General features: G+C 58.2%; 1 protein-coding gene across 2 annotated transcripts in view; it reads left to right on the top strand.

Moving 5' to 3' along the window:
• Positions 1 to 228: 228 nt before the first annotated feature.
• RAI1 (retinoic acid induced 1) overlaps positions 229 to 22171 on the top strand; it is a 130220-nt gene continuing 108277 nt past the window's right edge. For both annotated transcript variants that reach the window (XM_066365054.1, XM_066365052.1), the window contains exon 1: positions 229 to 623. The gene's annotated coding sequence lies outside the window, so the exon portion shown is untranslated. The remainder of the gene's footprint in view (positions 624 to 22171) is intronic.

Genomic DNA, 22171 nt, shown 5'->3' with positions numbered 1-22171 from the left:
GGGCCAGGATATCGGTCCAAAACCTGTGGCCGAGGTCCCCGCCATGACCCCAGCCTCGTCGTGCCGCGGCGTCCCCAAGCCCGAGGCGGAGCATGGACGGGGGGACCCCACCAGCGAGCCTCCCTCCCCCCAAGGCGCGCGGGCGGACGCGCAGTAGGGCGTGCGGACCGTTAGGGGGTGCTGTCGGGGCGCGCACGGCCCATCTGGCGCCCGGGGCCGCGAGCGAGCGAGCGAGCGCAGCCAGGCCGCCCGGGAACTTTTCTCCTCCCGCTCTCGCCCTCCTTCTCCCCTCGCGCGCCGACCGCCGGCTCGCTCTTCCCGGGCGGAGAGGGGAGCGCGCTGCCCCGCGGCCCCCCAGGCAGGCCGGTCCGGTGCGCGCGGCCAGGGCCGGGTCCCCGCGCCCGGCTCCCTGCGCCCCGGGTGCCGCCCCCGCCCGCGGCTGAGCTGGGAGAAGGCGGATCCGAGAGCGAGGCGAGCGGAGCAGGCCGCCCTGACCGCGGCTCGGGCGCCGGGGGCGGCTGGGCTGTCGCGCCCTGATCATCCCCCCGATGGCCTCCGGGGCCTCCGGGCCGCCAAGTCGCAGCGCCGGACGCAGGGCCCCCGAGTGAGCAGGGGGCGCCGAGGTGAGCACGGAGCGCGCGGTCGCGGGGGGCACGAGGCGTCGGGACCCGAGGGACGCGGGCGGGTCGGGCCCGCGCGGAGTGGTCCGCGGGGTCATCGCTTTGTGTGGCGTGGGGGTGGGGTGCGCGAGGGTCACCGAATGGCCGTCTAGGGAGCCGCAGGGTGGGGGCGCCCTGCGCCGCGGAGGATGGATGGTCTCTGGGACTGTTTGTGTCGCGGGCCGGGGTCGGTCCGGGGCGTTGGGGGCGCTCGACCGGAGGCTCTGCGCGCTCGCGGGGGGCAGCCGAGTGTCTGCCCAGAGTGGGTTGGGGACGCAGGGGGCATTCGCCCGGCGCCGGCAGCGGAACTTTGTGAGTGCGTCCAGTGGGTGGGGGGCGGGAAGCCGACGTCTCAGGGTGTGTGACCGGGGGGCCGGGCGGGGGCTACCGCCTGGGAGCCGGGGACGCGAGGGGCGGAGAGATGGAGCTCCAGGGGCCCGACGCGGTGTGCCCAAGTCGGGCAGCGGCGGCCCCGGGGCCTGTGTGCAGGCCGCGCCACCCGGCAGGAAGCTGCCCCAGAGGCCCGGGCAGCTCCGACGCGGCCAGGCCCCGGGCGCGCGGGCCCTCCGGAGGATAGCCCAGTACAGTCCGGGGCGCCGGGCACGCGAGCCCCGCGTCCCCAGACCGCGGCGCGCCGGCCCAGGTCCATGGCCCCCCGCGCATCGGAAGCAGGGGACCAAGGAGACCGATGTGGGGGCCGGGCTCCATCTAGGAGGCGCTGCGGGGCGCGGCGTAGGGGTGAGGGAGTGGCAGGACCTGGGGGTGACATTTGGAGCTTGGGTCGCGTTGGGGGGCCGTCGCCAGAGAGGGGCAAGAGGGGAAGCGAAACAGCAGCCAGGCCCCAGGCCGCTGCGGCCCCAGCTTCCTGGGGCGCCCGGTTTCCCAGAGAGCGGTTTCCTTCTTGCAGCTCTTGGTCGTCCTTAAAGCCCCAGCCTTGCCCTCCCCTTGGGCGCCCTGGGCTGGGGGAGCTCTGGGGTTCCGGTACCGAATGGAGAGACCGAGTGTAACAATGCGCTGTCGGGGGCTTGGGGGAAGGGAGGCAGCGTGCCTGAATGGCGGACCCGGGCCCTGAGCTTGCTTCCCCCGCTCGCAGCGCTCTCCCCTCCGTAGCTCCTTTCTCGTGCTTTCAGGCTCTGATTCAAGGACCCACGCGGGACCGCGCGCTTCCCTCCCACCCAGAGCGCACCCCCGCCTTATTTCTCTCCCAACGCAGCGGTGCGTGGAGGATTCAAGGGCGTTACATATGGTTGCAATCCAGTCTCATGCCTCTCCTGGGCTGTTAAGACCTCGCGCTGACGTCAGAGCAGGGGAATTACTTCTTATTTTATCTTTTTAGTTGTCTGCTGCCCTGGCAGGGGAGGAAGGTGGGCAGCCAGCTCTGATGTGGAGGCGCCACTGCCGTGGGAGCCCCAGGCTGGGGGCTGTGCTTCCATCCTCCCCACCAGCTCTAGCCTGCAGAGGCCCTGGCTCTGCTCAGGGTCAGGCTCACCCTGGGTGGGGGCCGCCTTCCCTGCAGACTGAGTGGACGCCTCTCCCTGGACTGACCACACAGCTGCATTTGCGTTTCCACAGGCTTTTCTGGGACGTGGCCCTCCTCATCTGGAAGCTGCAAAGGAATCTTCTAGTTTCCCACCCTTCCCCCTTGACAATGCGGGGTGTGTGGGGGGGGAGGGGGTAGCAGGAGCATCCAGGAGGAAGTCCTTAGGCACAAGGAGAGGTGGCCTTTGGGTGACACAGAGGAGTGGGCATAGACATTATGGTCTGGGAGAGGCTCGACCACAAAATTCTGGCAAAGGCTCCCAAAAGCCAAAGGCCGGGAGGGAAGGAGAGTTGTACGGAGGGATAATCCCAGCCCCAGAAGCCAGCTGTGGGGTGGGCTGCACAGAACCCTTCCCACAGCCACGCGCCCCCTGACTTCCTAAAGCAGGAAACTCGCCCTCTCCAAAACCATCCTTCTCTCCCCCTGGACCCAGAGGCCCTTGCAGTCCGGGCCCTGGTCTTGTTCCTCTTTAGACCAACCAGTCTGGACCAATGGCTTCCACATTCTTGTTAGGGATCTGTGCTAAGAAACACATTGTAACAGGTTACAATTTTGTTCACCCCCACCCCCTCCCCACTGTGTATAACTAAAATGAAGGTTTAGTGAAATAACTCTTTCTTTTACTTCTGTTAATCTGGTACTTTCTATCCTAGTCTATCTGATTTTTTTTTTTTTAATTGCTGGTTACAACTCAGTAACTTGACTTGACAGCCCACTACTGGGTCATATCCAGAGTTTGAAAAAAACAGGCTAGAAAGTGAACCTGACTTCTATTCATTCAGCAAACATTAAAAGGCCCTAACAAATTCTTAAAAAAAAAAAATTATTCATCTTACTGGGGTGACATTGGTTAATCAGATTAGTAGGTTTCAAGGGCACATGTCTACGATACGTGATCAGTATGTTGCATCGTGTGCTCACCACCCAAAGTCAAATCACCTGCCACCATATACTTGCCCCCCCCCGTACCTTTTACTACCCCGCCCCCAATTTGCTTTTATAATTACTCAAGTAACACATGGATTTTTCTTCTCATTGTGAAAAATGCAAAAGGAACCCCCAAACCTCAAAAGTAATAGAGTAAAGGTGCTCTCCGCACCCACGCCCTCCTCACAGGTAACCCCCGTTCACAGTTAGAGCATGTCTTTCTGGACATCTTGCTGCTCACGTACGCATCTGTCCTGCGTACAAATACCTCGTTTTCTGTTACAGGCATTCCCTGGGTGATGAGAGAGATAGGTTCTGAGGTTTAGAAATGCTCAAGTATTTATTTGCACAGAAAGGTAAAAATAACTACTATGTGAAGACAGACATCTGCCTAAGTTGCCTCGAATGGGTAAGTAAGTGTACCTGTTCCCACGTCCCTACAAATTCAAATTAAGAGCAACCCTACAGAACCTCTCTCCTTCGTGGCTCTGCCTGTAGGCCATCGGAGAACTCACCTCAGCCTCTCAACTTCCTTTTCCCTTCCCACTGGTCCCTGCGAGGGTCGGAGGGTGAGGTGCTTCAGGACAAGGCTTTGGGTTGACTCCTGGCTCCGCCGTGCACCGAGTGAACTAGTTACCTCTCTGTGCCTCCGTGTCCCGATCTGTACAATGGGAATGATAACTGTCCTGGCTTCACAGGACTGTAGTGAAGATTTAATGAGTTAATTCATGTAAGCATACATGGAGCAATACTTGTCCCTGTTAAGTGCCAGTTGCCACCACCATCATTATTACTATTGTTCTATTTCATGGCGGCCTGTGTATGCACCTTGTTGCTTTTAATAGCTGCTCGGGGCCGTGGCATGGATGATTCGCCCCCAACACAGGGGCGGAGTGGAGGCCGTGTGCTCCAAGTAGTGAGCACTGAGTAGCTTTCTGTAGGAGAGGCCCCTGGGCTCACTGGCCCCAAGGGGGCAAATATTTTCCAAGGACCCACTGTTTTTTGTTGTTGTTTTTTAAGTCCTTTGCTTATGCAGCTGCCTCCAAGAGGTCTCAGCCCAGTAGGTGAGTGAGAGCCAGTTAATACCCGAGGGCACCAGCAATGTCTTGGGAGCTCCTGCCAGGGCTTCTTGTGCAGGAAGCAGGTTGTCCCCCCCATGAGAACACCGGGCAGATGTTAATGGGGATGGTGAGGGAAAGAGCATAGGCCGCATCTTTGCTAAGACTTGCCCAAGCGCAGAGAAGAGCAGAGGGAGACGGTGTATGATTCCGTTCCAAAGTGAGTGGGGCAGACAGGCGGAGCTTCAGGAGCCAGGAGCCAGGGTGCCCAGTCGTGGCCGGAGTTGGGACTTTGTTGGAGGCGGGGGCTTCATGGAAGTGTATGTGTATGTGTGTGTGTGTGTGGGGGGGCTTGGAGCAGGGACTTCGAGCACAGGTAGATAAGAGTGAGAGGGGTGTTCCTGGCAGAGGGGACACACTGCATGTCTTTGGAGGTTGAAACGGAACTGTGACTTAGAAGGAATGGTGGCGGAAGAGGCTGGGCTGTTGCTGGGACCTCTTCACTGGCCTCCCTGTCTGAGTCTAAACCATCTCCTCCCAGCGAGGGCCGCACTCCCAGCCTGGTCTTTCTTGGCCACAGCAGATACTTCCAGGGACTCAGGCTGCCTTCTGGATAGTCCATAGTCCTTCCCAAGCTGCAAGGGCCCTTTCAGGCGTCCTGCACCTGCTCTGCCACTAGCCACACCCCTCCCCCCTGCGGCCATCGCACAGCCGCCTTCCCCGGGTCAGCCGTGTGCATACATCCCTGCCTCCCTCGACCAAGGCTCACGCTGTCTCTCCTTTCTCTGACGGTTGAGCCAGAGGGAGAGGGAGATGAGGTAGAAAGGAAAAGGAAGAGAGAGAGGGAGAAAAAGAGAGAGAGAGGAGAGAGAGAGAGAGGAGAGAAGGAGTGAGGGAGATGTTCTTGTTGCTGAATTGTATACGTAGAACCAGGAGAGAAGTACCTAGGAGTACCGTGGGTTCCCATGACAGTGGGCATTTCTTCCTTTGTTCACTTGTCCATCTGTGTCTCCACTCAGCAGACATTCCCTCCGTGTTTTCTCCCCACGGTCCTGCGTGCCCACTGGCCCCAGAGTCGAGGCTGGTGGTCTGGCCTTCCGGGCCCTCCCAGCCTGTGGGCCAGGCGGACAGCGACCATCTGGTTTCCGTGCTCAGGAGAGAAGGTCCCTAGGATTCTGGGCGAGTCCCGTGAGGGGGGAACGGAGGTGGCAGGGCCCATCTCCCTGGTAAGGGACAGTCACCGGTTAGGAGTTGTGGAGTGGCAAGTCTGGGCTGGCTGGCATCTCCCCTGTCCCCTCTGGCCTGAGCCTTACCTGTGAATTGGGGGAATGGAAGGGGGCAGGTCAACTGGCTGGGCTGAGAAAGCCGGGGACCCAGTGGAGAGGGCTGACAGAACAGGGGCAGAGGGCTCGCTTGGAGTGTGGACGGGCCCCAGGCTACCGGTGTGGGGGGGTATCAAGGGCGGGTGTGGAGCCCCCTCCCTGGAGACCGTGCCTGTCCCCAGTGCAGTGTGCGAGGGGAGCCCTCGATTTGGAGTCCAGGAAGAGGGTTACTTCCAGCCGTTGCTTCAGGCAGGTCCCTTCCCTCTCTGAGCTCCGGTTTCCTCTGGAGGACCTGGGCTCGGGGTCATCCACACAGAGGTCGGGGTGAGGCAGGCCTCAGCTCAAATCCGGGCACTTCCCGCTGTTCTCTCTGAAGCTCCATCACCTTCCTTGAAAACGGGCATGACTGCAGGCCCCGCCCAGTCGCCCTCAGCACGTCTGGGGACGGCCGTTACTCTTGTTGCTGAAGGACTTGGCTCTGGTGACCGAAGAGATGGCTCTTCTTCCGTTTCTCCTTCACGCCAGGTTGCATCTCAATCTTCTGTGACGAAAGAAAGAAAGAAAGAAGGAAGGAAAGAAACCTGTGAGATAACACTGGCCAAAACAGTTTCTTTTCCATCCAGGCGGAGGCTGATAGATCGAGTGAGTCTTTGTTACCCAGCAGGGCAGATAAGAATGATAGTTTTCTGGCCAGAGTTTGTTTCCAAAGGGTTGTTGTTGTTTTTTGTTTTTGCCCCAGTGGTGTGTGTGGTCCCTGAGAAAGCATCTGGCAAACTCGTGACTTTTCCAGACCTTGAATGTGGTGGTAGAACTGCCAACTCATTCATTTGTTCACTCCTCAGACCATTCGTCAGTCACATTGTAGCGGGGAGCTCAGCTGTGGACGTGAAACATTTCCGGTGCAGCATAGAGGATAAGCACGTGTCTTTCGGAGTTCAGCTCCCTGGGTTGAAATCCAGACTTGGCCACTTACTAAGTTTGGGCAAGTTATTTCCTTGACTCGTCTGTAAAAAGGGGTGGGGGGGGGGGGAACGGTCGTACCTACCTCATTGGGTTGTTGGGGGAAATGGATGAAATTAATGCAGGTAACATATATTTAAAACAGGGCCTGACCTGGAAAGGGCTGGAGAATGATTTCTCCTCTGCCTCATCGGGGTTTTTAAAAAAAAATCTTACTCTGGAGAATCTCAGGGGCCAGCTTGGGACGGAGGGAGGTCAGTCCCAGCCAGGACTTCCCTGAGAGGGATGACACTTGGGCAGGGAGTGGCCACCGCCCTAAGCCAAGCGCCTGCCCAGGCAAGCCGACTTCTTGAATCAGCACTCCTGGCCACCTCCAGGCCTTGTCAGACCTTTCCATGGGCACCTGGAGCCTGTTTTTTTTTTTTTAACTTTTAGTGGGAGCTCAGTGGGTGAGGGTGACGCCCCACAGCAGGGAGGCCCCGCGAGGGCCTTAGTCACTGGGAAAGTTCTCGTTCTGCCTGCCACCAGGTGCGCTTCAGATGCTTAAGAAAGAATTTTAGTATCAAAAACGTCTTCTGGTTGACATCCTCAATGGCCAGAGGCCACCAGACCATGTCTGGGTGTCCTTAGGCGGCCGGGATCTCCAGCTCCCCGATCCTCTCCTTCCTCATTAATCAGGCAGTAAAACTAATAGTTACCTGCTCCATGGTGTTGTTTTTAAGAGGATTAAATGAGATAGTGCCTCTAATGCACTTAGCTGTACTTGACACATAACAAAGTGCTTCATAAATATTGCTTATTAGTAATAATTCTCAGAAAACATTGGTGTAGGTGAAAAAACCACCTGAAAGATTTCTTCTTGGGAGCCTCAGCTTCTTAGAGATGGGAAGTTGTAAACCTTTGCTAACTCAGTAGGATCAAGAATGATTACAATGGGTAGAAATACACTGAGGCCCAGAGAGGTTTAGCTACTGGAGCAAAACCACACAGCGCTCCAGTGTAGGGTAGGGTAGGGAAGAGGGAATCACACAGGATTTTAACTGTGCTGTCTGATAGTGATTCCTTCAGCAAATGGTTATGCACAATCAAATCAGCACTGATACACAGCTGTGATCCTATGGGCCTGTCTTCTGGAAGTTTCTTGTCTGATGAGAAAATGCAATTTATACATGATTATAGTAAGAGGTGAAATAAAAATCTTACCTGTTCTGCCCTGGCCGGTTGGCTCAGTGGTAGAGCGTCAGCCTGGCGTGCAGAAGTCCCGGGTTTGATTCCCGGCCAGGGCATACAGGAGAGGCACCCATCTGCTTCTCCGCCCCTCCCCCTCTCCTTCCTCTCTGTCTCTCTCTTCCCCTCCCGCAGCCAAGGCTCCATTGGAGCGAAGATGGCCCCGGCGCTGGGGATGGCTCCTTGGCCTCTGCCCCAGGTGCTAGAGTGGCTCTGGTCGCAACAGAGCGACACCCTGGATGGGCAGAGCATCGCCCCCTGGTGGGCGTGCCGGGTGGATCCCGGTCGGGCGCATGCGGGAGTCTGTCTGACTGCCTCCTTGTTTCCAGCTTCAGAAAAAAAAAAAAAAAATCTTACCTGTTCTATTGAGAGGCAGAAGGGGTATAGAGGCATACGTTCATTCGTTGCGGGAAGCGGAGCATTACGCCAGGCCTTAGAGCAGTGGTCCGAAAGTAGTGCTGCTCCTGGTCCAGATGTCCTTTGACAGACAACGTCCTCAGGGGACACACGGACCCTGTCTGGAGACAGTTTGGCTGTCTCAGTGGGGGAGGTGCTAGCACCTGGTGGATAAAGGTTAGGGACACTGCCCAACATCCTGTGACATACAGGACGGCCTCCACAACCCCTTTGTGACCCACAGTGTCCACGGCGCCCACGGGGCTGAGAAAACCTTGCCGTGGAGAAACAGTAGTGACGGAGTGGACGTCCCCCCTGCCCTTTTGAAGCGTATATAGTCTGGTAGGTGAGCAGACATTAAAGAAATAATTGCACTCGTGTGGATTTCACGATACTGGCGTTGCCAGCTAAGACGGTGTGCGGTGCAGGGTCAGAGGAGAAGCTCTCTGCTCCGCGGAGGGGACACCTTTCAGGAGGTCTTTCTGAGCAAGCCGAGACTCAGACGCAGAAAGTCAAAGGTGCGCCGTAGGAAAGAGGCAGACACCCGGTGTGTGTCTGAGGAGACGTCAAAACTATGACAAGATCGGAGCCTGACTAGGCGGTGGTGCAGTGGATAGAGCGTCGGACTGGGATGCGGGAGGACCCAGGTTCGAGACCTCGAGGCCACCAGCTTGAGCGCAGGCTCATCTGGTTTGAGCAAAAGCTCACCAGCTTGGACCCAAGGTCACTGGCTTGAGCAAGGGGTTACTCGGTTTGCTGAAGGCCCGCAGTCAAGGCACATATGAGAGGGCAGTCAATGAACAACTAAGGTGTCGCAATGAAAAACTGATGATTGATGCTTCTCATCTCTCTCCGTTCCTGTCTGTCTGTCCCTATCTATCCCTCTCTCTGACTGTAAAAATAAATAAATAAATAAAAAGTCGTAGCTTTAAAACTATGACAAGATCGGAGCCAGAGGGCCTCTCACCCTTGCCTGGTTTGAGGGGACTACAACTCCCAGCAGCCTGTGTTCTGGGGGACCGAGCCGTGGGGACCTCCAGAGGCCTGGTGGGAAAGTGCTGCGTTCCTGTGAGGGCCTCCTCTCGGCCCCTCCTCTTATTTGCATCCTTCTGATAGGTGGGAAAGAGAAACTGGAAAGAGAGAGAGCGAGAGAGAAGGAGGGAGGGAGAGAGAGAGAGGAGGAAGAACAATATTTTCATTTCAAACAGATAGGGGTAGGGGAGGCAGGAAGGAATAAGGTTTTAGGATACCTTTGAGACAAGCACAGAAAATCCCCACCGTGGCCCAAAATAGCACTGAAAGCAGACGTTTTGCCAAATCAGACTTAATTGAGTGGCTCTTTCTTCTGGAGTCCAGCAGGATGTGGATGGAGTTGGCTTTGTTCCCTCGGGGTGACATTGTCCCCTGGGGCCCCGCCCTGGCTAATTAAACATAGAGGCTCTGGTCTCCCGGGCAGGACAGGAGCCTGGGGAGCTCAGCTTGGCAGCCCTTGGCCTCAGCCTGAGCATTCCAGAGGGCCAGAGCTGGTGCCTGGGGGGTGGGGAGTGGGGGTGGGGGACGCCTGGCCGCAGGGCCAGCGGAATGAAAGCCCACAGAGGTGGAAGAGGCCTGGTTACTAATGAATGCCTGTGTCTTTGGATGCTGAAAGGGATCATGGAGAAAAGCCATCATTTAATGAGTGCCTGTTGTTGTCCTGGGCATTTGGGTGGTTCTCTCAGCCTTATGAACCTGCCCTATAGAGATTGTCGAGGAAACTAAAGCTCAGAGAGATTCAGGGACCTGCCTGAGGTCACATAGCAACCAAGTGGCAGAGCTCAGATTGGAGACCCACATCTGTTGGGCTCCAGAGCCAAGCCCTGCTGGCTGGTCACGCATCCATTTGGCAGAAAACCACTGTCTGTCAGTTTCTAGGGCTTGGGAGTCAGGAAAAAAAAAAAAAAAAAGTGAGCTTGAATTCTGATGGAGGCAGTTTGAGTTCTGTGGCTTCCTGTCTTGGAGTGTCCCGTCCTGTGTCAAGTGGGCATAGTCACTTCTTTATCCTCAAGTTACTGTAAGGGTTAAACTCTCTGTGGAAGAAGGAGGCCCAGGGAGGCCGCCCTGCCCCTGGCCACCCAGGTGGCAGGGAGTAAAAAGCACCCTGGGTAGAGCCAGTGAGATTGTGGAATCTTTACACAGTATCAGTGTTAGGTTTCTTTATTTGAAAGGAGAGAAAGGTAGCGAAGGTGGTGTGGAATGCGAGTGTTTATTTTTCTCTGCCTGTGAAAGCCCTGTTTCACCTCTGGCTGTAGGTCTTCCCAAAACACTGCAGAGAGATCTGTCCAGGGCGGGCACCAACAGGGTACCCAGCAAGGGACCTAATGCAGCCTGCATGCCCCTGGGATACACAGGAACCCCCAGGAAGAGTGAGGAGTCAGTGAGGGCCGTGAAACCAGGGCGTCCCTCCTCGTCCTCCAGTTTCAGCCCTCCTAGTCTCATTTATTTTCTTATCTCCTGGCAGCCAGTGGGTTGCTGGGAAATCACAGGCAACCATCCTGATGGACAAACAACAAGCCTCGCTCACAGAAGGAGAGGGGAGGTTGGCTGGACCTCTCTGGCTCCCCTTCCTATGTCCGAGTCCCTGGCTGAGGCACCCCTCCTGCTCCACCCAGCTGGCACCCCACATCCTGTGAGGCAGTGAGGGGGGGCTGCAAAGCTATGGCAGTCAGGCCACCCTGGCTGGGTGTCCCTTCGCACCAAGGATTTGAGGATGGATGGCACTGTGGGGTGGGTATGAGTCAGGGTTTGCGGGAATGGCTGCTTCCTCCTTCCCTTCAGCTGGCTGGGAAAGCAGCTTGGAGAGGAAGCCAGGCCTGCAGGTAGCAGAGAAAGACATCAGTTCCAGGGGGAGCCGCAGAGAAAGCAAACAAACAGGGCTTTGTGTGGCTGCAGATTGGCGGCTCCTAAGGGAAGCCAGGCCTGTGGTAGTGGGGAGGGGTGGGGGAAGGTGGCCAGGCCATTGCTCCGGGCTGCTCGAGCAGCCCAGGCTGGGGCGGCCAGGGAGTAAGGGAGTGCCACTTTGTGTGGACAGGCATCTGGAGTCACAGCCTGGCTGTGTCCCAACTCTGCCACTTCCCTCCCTAACAGATCTGGACTTGTTTTGCCCACCAAACCTGGGCAGAGTCACCATATGGAGAACTCGGGAAGGCAATCATCAGGCCCAGCAGTGTGTGAGCCCCTATCCAACCCTTGTCCCTCTCATCAGGGTGCACGCGGGGAGCTGGCTGCCAGGTCTCCGGGGAGGGCAGGGACTGGACGGCTGCTCGGAGCTGTGGGCACTTGGGGGGGTGCTCTGGCGGCAGCCATGCTGCAGGGGAGAGGCTCGTGCTGTCCAGTGATGGACACCTGGCGTGGGTGCCTCAGGGGCTGGCACCTCAGGGTCGCAAGCTGGGGGAAACCAAACATGCCCCCCTCGAGGAGGGTGGAGGCGCGCAGGTTGGGGATAAGACGGACGGAGCCAGGAAGGACAGGGCCTCCATATGGAGAAGGAGAGGAGCCATCTTGAGGGAGGGGCTGTCAAATTCTGGGCCCCGCCCCTCCCGGGCTGGGCAGGGTCCCCGATCTCGGGAGAAAGGCTGCGGGGTGTGGGAGCTGTCAGGCCAGACCCGAGCGGGCAGCTCGATCGTCGCCTCCAGGGCCATTTCCTCTCCTCTCCCCGACCTCGGGAGGGCAGACGTCCGGAGCTTCCTGCCCTCCCCGCCGGCCCCTTCCCGCGGCGCGCCCACCATGTTGGCCGAAGCCGGGCCGCCTCCGCGGGTCAGACCGGACCTGCCCGGGTCGCCCGCCCGCCCGCGGCGTGGGGAGGGGAGGGGGCGGGGCGCTCCCGTCGCTACGGCAACGCTGGGTCCCGGCGTGCTCCGCGAGACGCCGAGGCCCCGCCCCTTCGCCGAGGCCCCCGCCCCTTCGCCGAAGCCGGGATTTCCCGGAACCCGGGGGCTGCGCGCCGCCGCTGGCCGTCCGGTGCTGCTGCCGGCGGCTCCGGGAGCCTTGGTTCCGTGGGGGCCGGGCCCTGCTGGCCGAGCCCCGCCACCCCGCGTCGGGGGACCCCGGCGAGACGCTTCCTGGGGCCCCTGGGAAGAAGGAGCCGGTCTGCAGCTCCAGGCCACGCTCCCCGCAGCCTCCAGCTCCGCGCTTCCCCGGGCTGCCCGTGGGCCAGAGAGAGAGAGGAGGTCCCGGGCATGCACCGCACACACCCGGGCCGGGCCCTGCGGCCAGCCGGCCGCGCTCCAGCACGGGAGCCGGAGCACAGGCCTTCTCTAGTTGGCAGCCGTCCGTTGCACTGTCTGGCCAGGAGGCACATTCCTCCCTCTTGCGCTCGGGCACCCCGCCTGCCCTGGGGAGGCAGCCTCTGCTGGAACTTCCCCGCAGCCCAGCCCAGCCCGGCCCTGCCTGCAGCCCAGCCCAGCCCGGCCCTGCCTGCAGCCCAGCCCGGCCCTGCCTGCACCCCAGCCCTGCCTGCACCCCAGCCCGGCCCTGCCTGCACCCCAGCCCGGCCCTGCCTGCACCCCACCCCCTTTCTGATTGTCTTCAGCCCCTAACGGTTCCCCTCCAGGGCCTCCTTTCCCAAGTCTGTCCAGTGGCACCTACCTGCTCCGCTAGCTGACCTCTGCCCACTCCTACCTGAACTAGGTGGGCAGCTCAATGTCATGCCAGCTTCTGGGTCTTGGAAAGGAAGCTTGTGTGCCTGTTGAATAGCTAGCTGTCCTTGGGCCTTTTTTCCTCAAGAGCTTCATTCACCCAGGGAACACACACACACACACACACACACACACACACACACACACACAGGAGAGTGAGAAGGAGCTTCAGTTGCAGCAGGAGGGACTCAGGCTTGAAATCAAAAAGGACTTCCCAGTCCTACGCATTTAATTTTTAATGAATTGATCAGCTTATTCAAGTGTTGATTTTATTTTTTTTATTTTTTATTTTTTTACTTTTATTAATTTTTGGAGAGGATAGAGTGAGAGAGAGAGAGAGAAGGGGGAGGGAGGAGCAGGAAGCATCAACTCCCATATGTGCCTTGACCAGGCAAGCCCAGGGTTTCGAACCAGCGACCTCAGCATTCCAGGTCGACGCTTTATCCACTGCGCCACCACAGGTCAGGCCTCAAGTGTTGATTTTAGAAGAACCCCCAAATACAGGGAAAACAAGTAAAAAATTCCCTGATTCCACCCCTAGAACATAGCTATGGTTAGCTTTTCTTTGGTAGACGTACAATAAATATGATAAAGATGAAATATCGGGTCATGCTACATGTATGGTTTTATAAGGGCACTTGGAGGTTTTAATCGCTTTTCCTCCCTCACTGTACATGGAAGGTGGGCTTATTATAGACCTGGGAAGTATGACAGGTTAAAGACAATTCGCTCGCACTCCCGGTCCTCAGTGAGCCACATTTGACTTTTCTTTGCTGCCCTACTTACTCATGGCAGTTTTGTTTGTTTGTTTGTTTTGTTTTGTTTTGTTTTTCAGAGAGAGAGAGAGGGATAGACAGGGACAGACAGACAGGAACGGAGAGAGATGAGAAGCATCAATCATTAGTTTTTCATTGCGCGTTGCAACACCTTAGTTGTTCATTGATTGCTTTCTCATATGTGCCTTGACCGCAGGCCTTCAGCAGACCGAGTAAACCCTTGCTGGAGCCAGCAACCAGCAACCTTGGGTTCAAGCTGGTGGGCTTTTTGCTCAAACCAGATGAGCCTGCGCTCAATCTGGCCACCTCGGGGTCTCGAACCTGGGTCCTCTGCATCCCAGTCCAACGCTCTATCCACTGTGCCACCTCCTGGTCAGGCACTCATGGCAGTTTTTTTTTTTTTTTTTTTCCCCTTTCATTTTTCTGAAGCTGGAAACAGAGACAGTCAGACAGACTCCCACATGCGCCCGACCGGGATCCACCTGGCACGCCCACCATGGGGCAACGCTCTGCCCACCAGGGGGCGATGCTCTGCCCATCCTGGGCGTCGCCATGTTGCGACCAGAGCCACTCTAGCGCCTGAGGCAGAGGCCACAGAGCCATCCCCAGCGCCCGGGCCATCTTTGCTCCAATGGAGCCTTGGCTGCGGGAGGGGAAGAGAGAGACAGAGAGGAAAGTGTGGCGGAGGGGTGGAGAAGCAAATGGGCGCTTCTCCTGTGTGCCCTGGCCGGGAATCGAACCCAGGTCCTCCGTACGCTAGGCCGACGCTCTACCGCTGAGTCATGGCAGTTTTGATTTGGTGTTTTATTTCTTTCACTGTGCCTGGTCTTGTAAATACCATGTGATACCCCGCTTTTCTCGCTTAACGTTGTATATCATGCTCCTTGTTTCCCGAGTCTGTGGGAGCCTCGAGAGAATGAGAACCACATTTTGGAGAGGGCTTCAGAAAAGAGCCAGACTGGACGGTCACTTTGACTTGGTTCATCTTCTTCCCATCAGTGGACCCCAGGCCCCCATTCCTGTCGCCACGAACTTGGATAAGCAGCTTGGGCCAGGGAAGCCTGATTGTCAGGGCCTAGGAGGCCACCCCAGCCGAGATGGGGACATTCAAGACTTACGGGGCCCAGCTGTGATTCAGACTCCCATAGCAAGGGGCTCTAACTGACCCCAGGTGGGCAAGGCTGCATGCAGCAAGGTCTTGGACCTTAGCCTTATCTGGGGCCTTTGCCCAGTTGTCTTCAGACTCAAAAGACCCCTCGTTGGTCCTGTGACCCATCTTCTGCGCCTTCTCTCTGTTCTAGAAACCAGCTCCTGCTGCCCAGGGCTCCTCGGCCGGTCCCTGGGGGCGTGTGGGCCTGGCACCGGCATAGTCTCTCCTTAGCTGTTAGGCCTTATCTTCTCCCTCATTCCTGATCAGTTCGACGGTAACACATCTAAGCCCTGTGTGAAGCAGGCCTTGGAGAATCACAGTTGCCAGGGACGGTCTGGCATATAAAAGGCTTCCAAGGCTAGGGGTGGAGGTGGGGTGAGGAAATAGCCAAAGAGACGAGAGAATGCAGGTCCCTCTTCCCGAGCAGCAGCTGGATTTAGTGAGTGGAAAACCGCAGAATGCCCCTGTCCTTGGGAGTAATATCCTTGGCAGAGGGGTGCCTGCAGGGACACCGGACACCAGGCCTCATCGGCCATCACCTGCGACCACCACTGTGCACCCTCTGAAGTGAAAAGATGTGGAGGGATGTTGTGAGCCTGCAGCCAACGGCCCTGTAAATTATATTCTCTGAACAGGTTTATTCATTTATAAAATATTTAAGACCCATTTCGCTTTACCTGTAGCAAGGAGGCAGTCAGGTTGGGGCTGAGATTGATGTTCCGGATGTGATTTATTTATCTGGATTTGCTCTTCTGGGCTGGGTGCTGCCTGCCCTGGGGAATATAACCAGGTGGCAAGATGCGTATGTGCGTGTTTTCTGGGCTTCTGGCCTGAGTGTGCAGCACGTGTCTGTGGCTGTTTTGGGGACAGGGTCTGTATCTGGAAGGGGTGATGGTTCTTGCATGGTGACTGCCTCCAGGCACATGGATGAGTCAGCGTTGGACTGCTGAATATGTGCCTGTGTGTGTGATCTCTGTGTGTAGAGGGAACGTCTGTGTTTGCAGCTGGCACCAAGGTAGTATGAGTGCGTACGCGTCTGGGTTGGGAAGGTGAGCTGAGGGGGTGGGTTTGTCTGAGCATCTCCTGGGTGCTCACGTGTGGGGCGGCATCCCCAAGGAGGGGGCTGTGCTCCTCTCTGTGTGTGACTGTGTGTGTCACCGTTTGTGGGCGGGGGACCGTGGTGTCTGCCTGTGGGGTGTTCATACGTCCTGTGGTGTGAGGTCTGTCCCTCTGGGCGTGTGGAGGGTGATGTAGGACTCTTCCCACCCACGCTGTTGGGAGTAGAGGCCGTGGCCACTGGCTGAGCTGTGTCTGCCCCCCCTCCATGCCCTACCCCGGCCTGAGGCACTAAGAGGAGATCAGTGTCTGGCAAACCTGGGTTCTGTGACTCTGGGCCTCAGGCTCCAGGAGGGGCTGACTTTGGGGGTTGACAGCTCACTGCCAGTCTCTGACCTTCTTCCAGCACAACTGGACCTTCCCTGCCCTGTGGCTCAAAGACCAGAGGGAGCTCAGGGGGCAGGTTCAGGCCCACATTGCACAGATGGGGAAAGTGAGGTCCAGAGGGCACACCTTCTGTTAGTGGCCAAGCCAGAACCCCTCTGCAGAGCATGGCTCTCGGCTCTAGTCCTCTGCTCGGGGGCAGTGCCTCCCTGGGCCTCAGTTTCCTTTTCTGTTACATGGTGGCGGGTTTCCAGGTCCCTGTGCTCTTTGGGTACAGAGCCTCAGCACTGGAATGGTGAAGGCGAGAGGAGGCAGGGGCTTGCCAAGGGTCACTGAGCCGAGTCCAGCCAGGGGGCAGGCAACCGGAGTGAGGAATGATGGGAAGACTCCCTGCCTCTGGGCCCTGAGTCCCAGGAGTCGAGTCTCCGCTCCGGGGCGACTCTGTGCTTGGGGACACGGTCTCTGCCCCCTTCCCCAGCTGTAGCCTTTGGCCCAGATGGGACCCAGTGGCCCAGAAAGTGGCCGGCATTTGGTTTTCCTCAGCCTTGTGACAAGCCCCCCCTCACCCCCCCGTAGCAGCTAATGCATCTGTCACTACTTTCCTAATGAGGCTGCTGAGGGCCCCTCTGGGACAGATACCTTTGCAGGCCAGCTAGCAACTAAGGGGGTGGGCCGTCTCCGGGCCAGGGTGGGAAGAGGGGGCCGAGGCCCTGTCCTGCCTGTGAGCACCCAGCCAGCTCCGCCCTTGGGGGTCCCCAGGCTCCGGGGAGCCAGCTGTGTGAGGGCAGGGGGCGTGCCAGAGGGGTGCGGGAGGCAGGAATGCTCACATCAGCCTTCATTTTTCTTGGGCACTGTGACTGTTTGTAGTAATAATGCTTCATCTGGTCGACACATATGTGTGCAGGCCTGCCGTGCGGGGACTGAGATCAGCTCCGATCTGGGTGTTCATAATCCCTGCCCTTGGGGAGGTGTGGCCAAGGGGGAAAGACGGTAACCAAATAATCAAGTTATTTGTGTCATTACACATTCCTGTGTGGAAACGCACGTTTATCACAAGCCAGGACAGGCATGCGGAACACATGCAGAGCTTCCCTCCCGGAGAGAGCAAGCCCTGGGCCTCGGCGGCGGCTGCGGCTGCGGCTGGGGGGGCCCCGGGGCGCCTGAAAGGCTCGGGTGAGCACTCACTCCAATAAGTCAGAAGACCTAGATTGTTGCTGCCGCGGCCGCAGGCCACTGCCCACCTCCTCGGGGCTCCTCGGAGGCCAGAAGTCTCTCCCTTGCTCCGTCCTCTCCGATTAGAACTCGGGCAGAGCCCATGTCTGCTCTCCCAGGCGCCTTGCCCGCCCTGCCAGGGCCCTGCAGACATCTGTCGGCAACAACCTAGACTCCGGAGTGCCCGAGGCACTGCCCCAGGGGACCCTGGGAGCCACGGAACAGCACAGCTCCTGCCTCGGGCTCCCCTGCCAGGTTGTCTTAGCCCTTTGCGCTCACCGAGCCACGGTCGGGTCGGGCACAAGGAAGCCGGAAAGAGCTGAAGGCGGAAGAGCCGCCCCGCCCACCCGGCCACAGGGTCAGAGAGGGAGGGACGCCCGTCTGCTCACTTGCTGGACGGGCGTTTATTGAACAGCTATTAATTGCCAGGCACTGTGTGCCACGTGTGAGATCGGGGTGGCAACTGTGGGAGCATCTTCCTGCCACATCCCACCCACAGACTCAGTTTGAGCCCCACCCTGTGTTTGGAGGGTGGGGAGGAATCGGATCAGTTGGCAGTGAACAGTCCTTGGGCCATGTCACCCCCGTGTCCAGCTCACCTTCCCTCGAGGCTGTGCCCGGAGGTGCTGATGACAGTTTCATCCAGTTAGGATGGCCCGGCTCCACCTGGCCAAAGTCCCGCCCCTCCCTGGGCACCCCCCAAGCCCCCGCCCTCCCACCGCCTTCCCCAGCCGTGTCTTGTAGTGGTGTGGCTATGAGCCCAGCTTCGGGAGACAGGCTGCCCGGGGTCAAACCCTCCCCTCGGCTTTTTACCAGCCATGAGACCTTGCGGTAAATCAGGGCCCCTTCCAAGCCTCAGTGTTCTCTTCTGTACATGGGGAGCACAGCCTGACCGGTGGTGGCGCAGTGCTAGATAAAGCATCAAACCGGAACACTGAGGTCACTGGTTCGAAACCCCTGCACATATGGGAGTTGATGCTTCCTGCTCTTCCCCCTTCTCTCTCTCTCCCTCTCTCTCTCTAAAAATGAATAAATAAAATCTAAAAATAAGATAAAATAAATTAAGTACCCACTGGCTCTTGGAGTTGCTGCAGGGATCCCTAAGTGAGTTTTTAAGTGCTTACAACTGACTTGAGTTGGCTGCTACTACTGTATGAAAGAACCGCCTGCAGACTGGGACCTGGGTTCTAACTCCCTCGTGGGGGGACCCTGTGTGTCCCCCAAGGCCCTTCCAGGTCTCAGCTGTCACAGTGGTATCTCTGGGAGAGACACCTGCCCCTCTCTTTTGGACTGCCTCCCTCACCCTCCAAAGACCTGGGCTGAGATGCCCAGGGGCCGGGTCTGAGCCCACACCTCCGTGCCAGGCTGGCCAGCCCAAGCAGACAGCGAGCTAGAGGCCAGCCCCACCCCTTCCTGCCGTCGCTGTCTTTCTTATGCTAATGAACGCATTAATACTTCCTGGCGAAGGGCTGGTTGAATCGCACCCAAGTCCCCTGGAGGGGCTGGGTCTTGGAAGGCCGGGCTCCCTCTGGCCATAGCCCCAGCCCCTCTCTTCTGAGCACAGAGCTAGGTGGGGAGTGGCTGGTGGGCAGGGGCTGTTTGTTTAATTTATCGCCCTACCTCGTGGAGCTCTACAGCACCCAGCCGCTGCCCTCTGGCCTCTCGGCACTGGGCGTTCCCTGGCTTGGCCTTCAAGGCCCTTTGGGACCAGCTGTTGCCCACTGACCCGGTGCCACCCTGTTCTGCAACCAACCGTAGTCAAGTGGTCACGCCGTGTGTGCCAGGTGTCTTGGTAGGGCATCCCACGTGACCTCCGAGAGGTTCCCGGAAACCTCTCTTTCTGCCTTCACCTCCCTTACTTGTCAGAAGCTGTTCCCACTGCCCGGAAGGGAACGAGGGTCCCTCTCCCTCTCTCACCATTGAGAACCCACCCCTGCTTCTTCAGAGGGAGCCTCTGTCCTGAGCTCTGCTTGGTTCCTGGGTCGGTCTCAGCCACACAGGGTGAGGGGTGTGCCCTGTGCCCGAGACCTACCGTTCCTCGAGGACTGTCTGGTCTGACTGCCCCCCTCTCTGCGTCCCTGGGGAAGGCACGTGGGGTTTGCTCTGGGCGCTCTGCACAGACTGGGGGTCGGGGGAGCTGGGGGGCGTGAGGGGAACCCCGGGAAAGCCTGGAGACTTAGCGGGTGTTCTCCGTGGGCCCCGCCTGTGCTCCCACAGCCACCACCCCGAGGGCCCAAGGGGCTTGGGTGCCCTCTTTCTCTCCCTCAGTGTCTCCCTGCTGTCCTCTTTCTGCAGAGGGAAGGAGAAAGGGAAGAGGAAGTAAGTGCACCTCCCTGGAGTTCCTCTAGAGGGCCCTCTTCTCCTTTCCCTGCATCGTCCCCTCTGTGCCATCGCCGAGACAGGACCGTAAGACGAAACACGATGTCTGTCCCAAGACCACTGGCCCTGCCCTGGGTTAGGCAGTGCCAGGGCACAGGAGTCAGACTGGGGCTCTGCCCTTGGTCCGAGGGCTCCCGTCTGGACAAGGGAGCCTCAGAAAGGAACGCTTGTACTCTCATCCGGTGGTTTCCAGCCACCGGTCTGCAGACCAGGGCTCTTCTGTCTGCCAGAAATTTCTGTGCTGGTCCGCGAAAGGGTTAACCACCCTGATGTCATAGGAAGGATACGGAGTCTATAATCATTGGGTCTGTCATCTTCCTACACCATCAGGGTGGTTAACTCTTTCGCAGCCCGGTGCACATTTCTGGCTGACGGTGGTCGAGAGCCGGAATGTGAAAAAGGACAGGTTTAAAGGAAGCGGAGAAACTGTCTTTGAGCCCAGACTGGGACGGTTGGCAGAGGCCGCTAAGCTCAGCCTGGAAGAAGGGTAGACGTGAACTAATCAGAGGAACTGGGCACAGCGTTCCAGGTAGGGGGGCAGTCGGAGCCAAGGCCTGGGGCACAGCATGGCCTGAGGTCGTAGGGGTGGAAGCGAGGGGCAGCCACAGACAAGCTGAGCTCACCAGAGGCCGGTGTGGCCTGGAGAGGTGGGCAGAGACCCCACCGCCACCCACCACCCTCCAGTGGCCCCCTGCTGCCCTCGATGACAGACGTGCGCCTCCCATGGCAACTCAGCACGCAGCCGAGCCTCAGCCTGGTTCCTCTCCAGCAGTCCAGCGTCAGATGTTCATTGTGGGCTGACTCTGTGTGTGTGTGTGTGTGTGTGTGTGTGTGTAGGGGGAAGTTCGCGATGACCCGTGTGGGCGCAGTGTCACTGGGGCTCGCTGGGTGGGGCCTCTTCTGGTTTTCTGGGGTCCCACATGTCTGGCCTTCAAACCAGAACTAGACAAGCTCCATCCCCATCTGGAGACGCCCTTGCAAACAAGATCGAGGTAGAGGGCAGGCAGGCTGTCGAGGACGTCAGGTGGCGTCCCAGCCGAGTGGACAGTTCTTCCTGATGAACGAGGTGGTGGGACCTGGAGGGGGGGGTCTCTACCAGCATGCCTTGGGGCTCTGCCCTTGCCCAGTGCAGGCAAGGGATGAGGGTGAGCGGCTGCCGCGTGCCAAGCTCTGCGTGAGGCTCCTGGTGCTGGGTAACTGCTCACCCCTCATGGGGTGAATTCAGCACTGTCTCATTCTGCAGATGGAGACACTGAGGCTCGTGGGAGGCCTGCAGTGCACCCTGAGTCACTCGGCTGGGAAGTGGCAGAGCTGGGCCTCGAAGGCAGGTTTCTGAGACGTCAAAGCCAGTGTTCGTCACTGCAGGGCTGTGCTGCATCCGTAGTGCCTGTTACGTTTCTCTTAGACTCCAGGCTTGGGGGGGGAGGGTGGCCATGCCCATTTCAGTGCCGTGTGTGTGTGTGTGTGTGTGTGTGTGTGTGTCCCTCTCTCTTGTGGTGGTTGGCACGGTGCTTTGCCTGTAGTAGATGTTCAATAAATGCTTGCAGCCCAGATGATTGGGATGGTGACCTATGCAGAGGGCTCCTCACTTTGCTTTTCTGCCTCCACCTGCAGAGCTGTGGGGAAGGGGCACAGACTAAGGGTTAGGAGACTGGAGATTCCAGGCTCTGGATAAAGAGTGGGCTCCGAGCAGGCTATTCAGGATGATGACCCTGGGAGACTGGACTGATAGGGCTGGCCAAACTGAGTCAGGGCTACTGCTTGGGGAATGGATTCTTTTCTTTTCTTTTCTTTTCGCCAGAGGGGCAGGGGACAGGCAGGGACAGACAGACAGGAAGGGAGAGAGATGAAAAGCACCAACTTGTTGTTGCATCACTTCAGTTGTTCATTGATTGCTTTCTCATACGTGCCTTGACTGGGGTGGGGGTCGGCTTCAGCTGAGCCCAGAGATCCCTTGCTCAAACCAGAGACCTTGGGCTCAAGCCACTGACTTTGGGCTTCAAGTCACCAAACATCGGGTCATGTCTATGATCCCATGCTCAAACTGGTGACCTCGGGGTTTTGAACCTGGGCCCTCAGCATCCTGGGTCGATGCTCTATCCACTGTGCCACCACCTGGTCAGGCAGGGGATGGATTCTGACGGAACAGGGGTTTGGATGCAGCGAGAGCTGTTTCTGACCAAGCTCCTAGGCTTGGGACTTCTGGGAGGACCCTCGTGAGAGAAGTGCGTTCTTTGGTGGCCAGGGTCCTTTCTGGTGTGGGTGTCCCCTGTAGTGCCAGAGGTTGATGGGAGGAGAGGGGTGGTGGGCAAAAAACCCCCAAACCAGTAACGAGCCAAAGCTGCAGTGCTTGCTGAGCAGCTTCTGTGTGTCAGGTACTAGGTACGCCATCTGTGCCCTTAACCCCATTTTACAGATGAGGAAACTGAGGCTTCGAGCCGTTAAGGTCGAG

Source organism: Saccopteryx leptura, chromosome 2 (genome assembly GCF_036850995.1).
Source record: "Saccopteryx leptura isolate mSacLep1 chromosome 2, mSacLep1_pri_phased_curated, whole genome shotgun sequence".
Lineage (NCBI taxonomy): Eukaryota > Metazoa > Chordata > Mammalia > Chiroptera > Emballonuridae > Saccopteryx > Saccopteryx leptura.
Note: the sequence above shows the minus strand (reverse complement) of the source record. Positions and strands in the feature narration are given on the sequence as shown.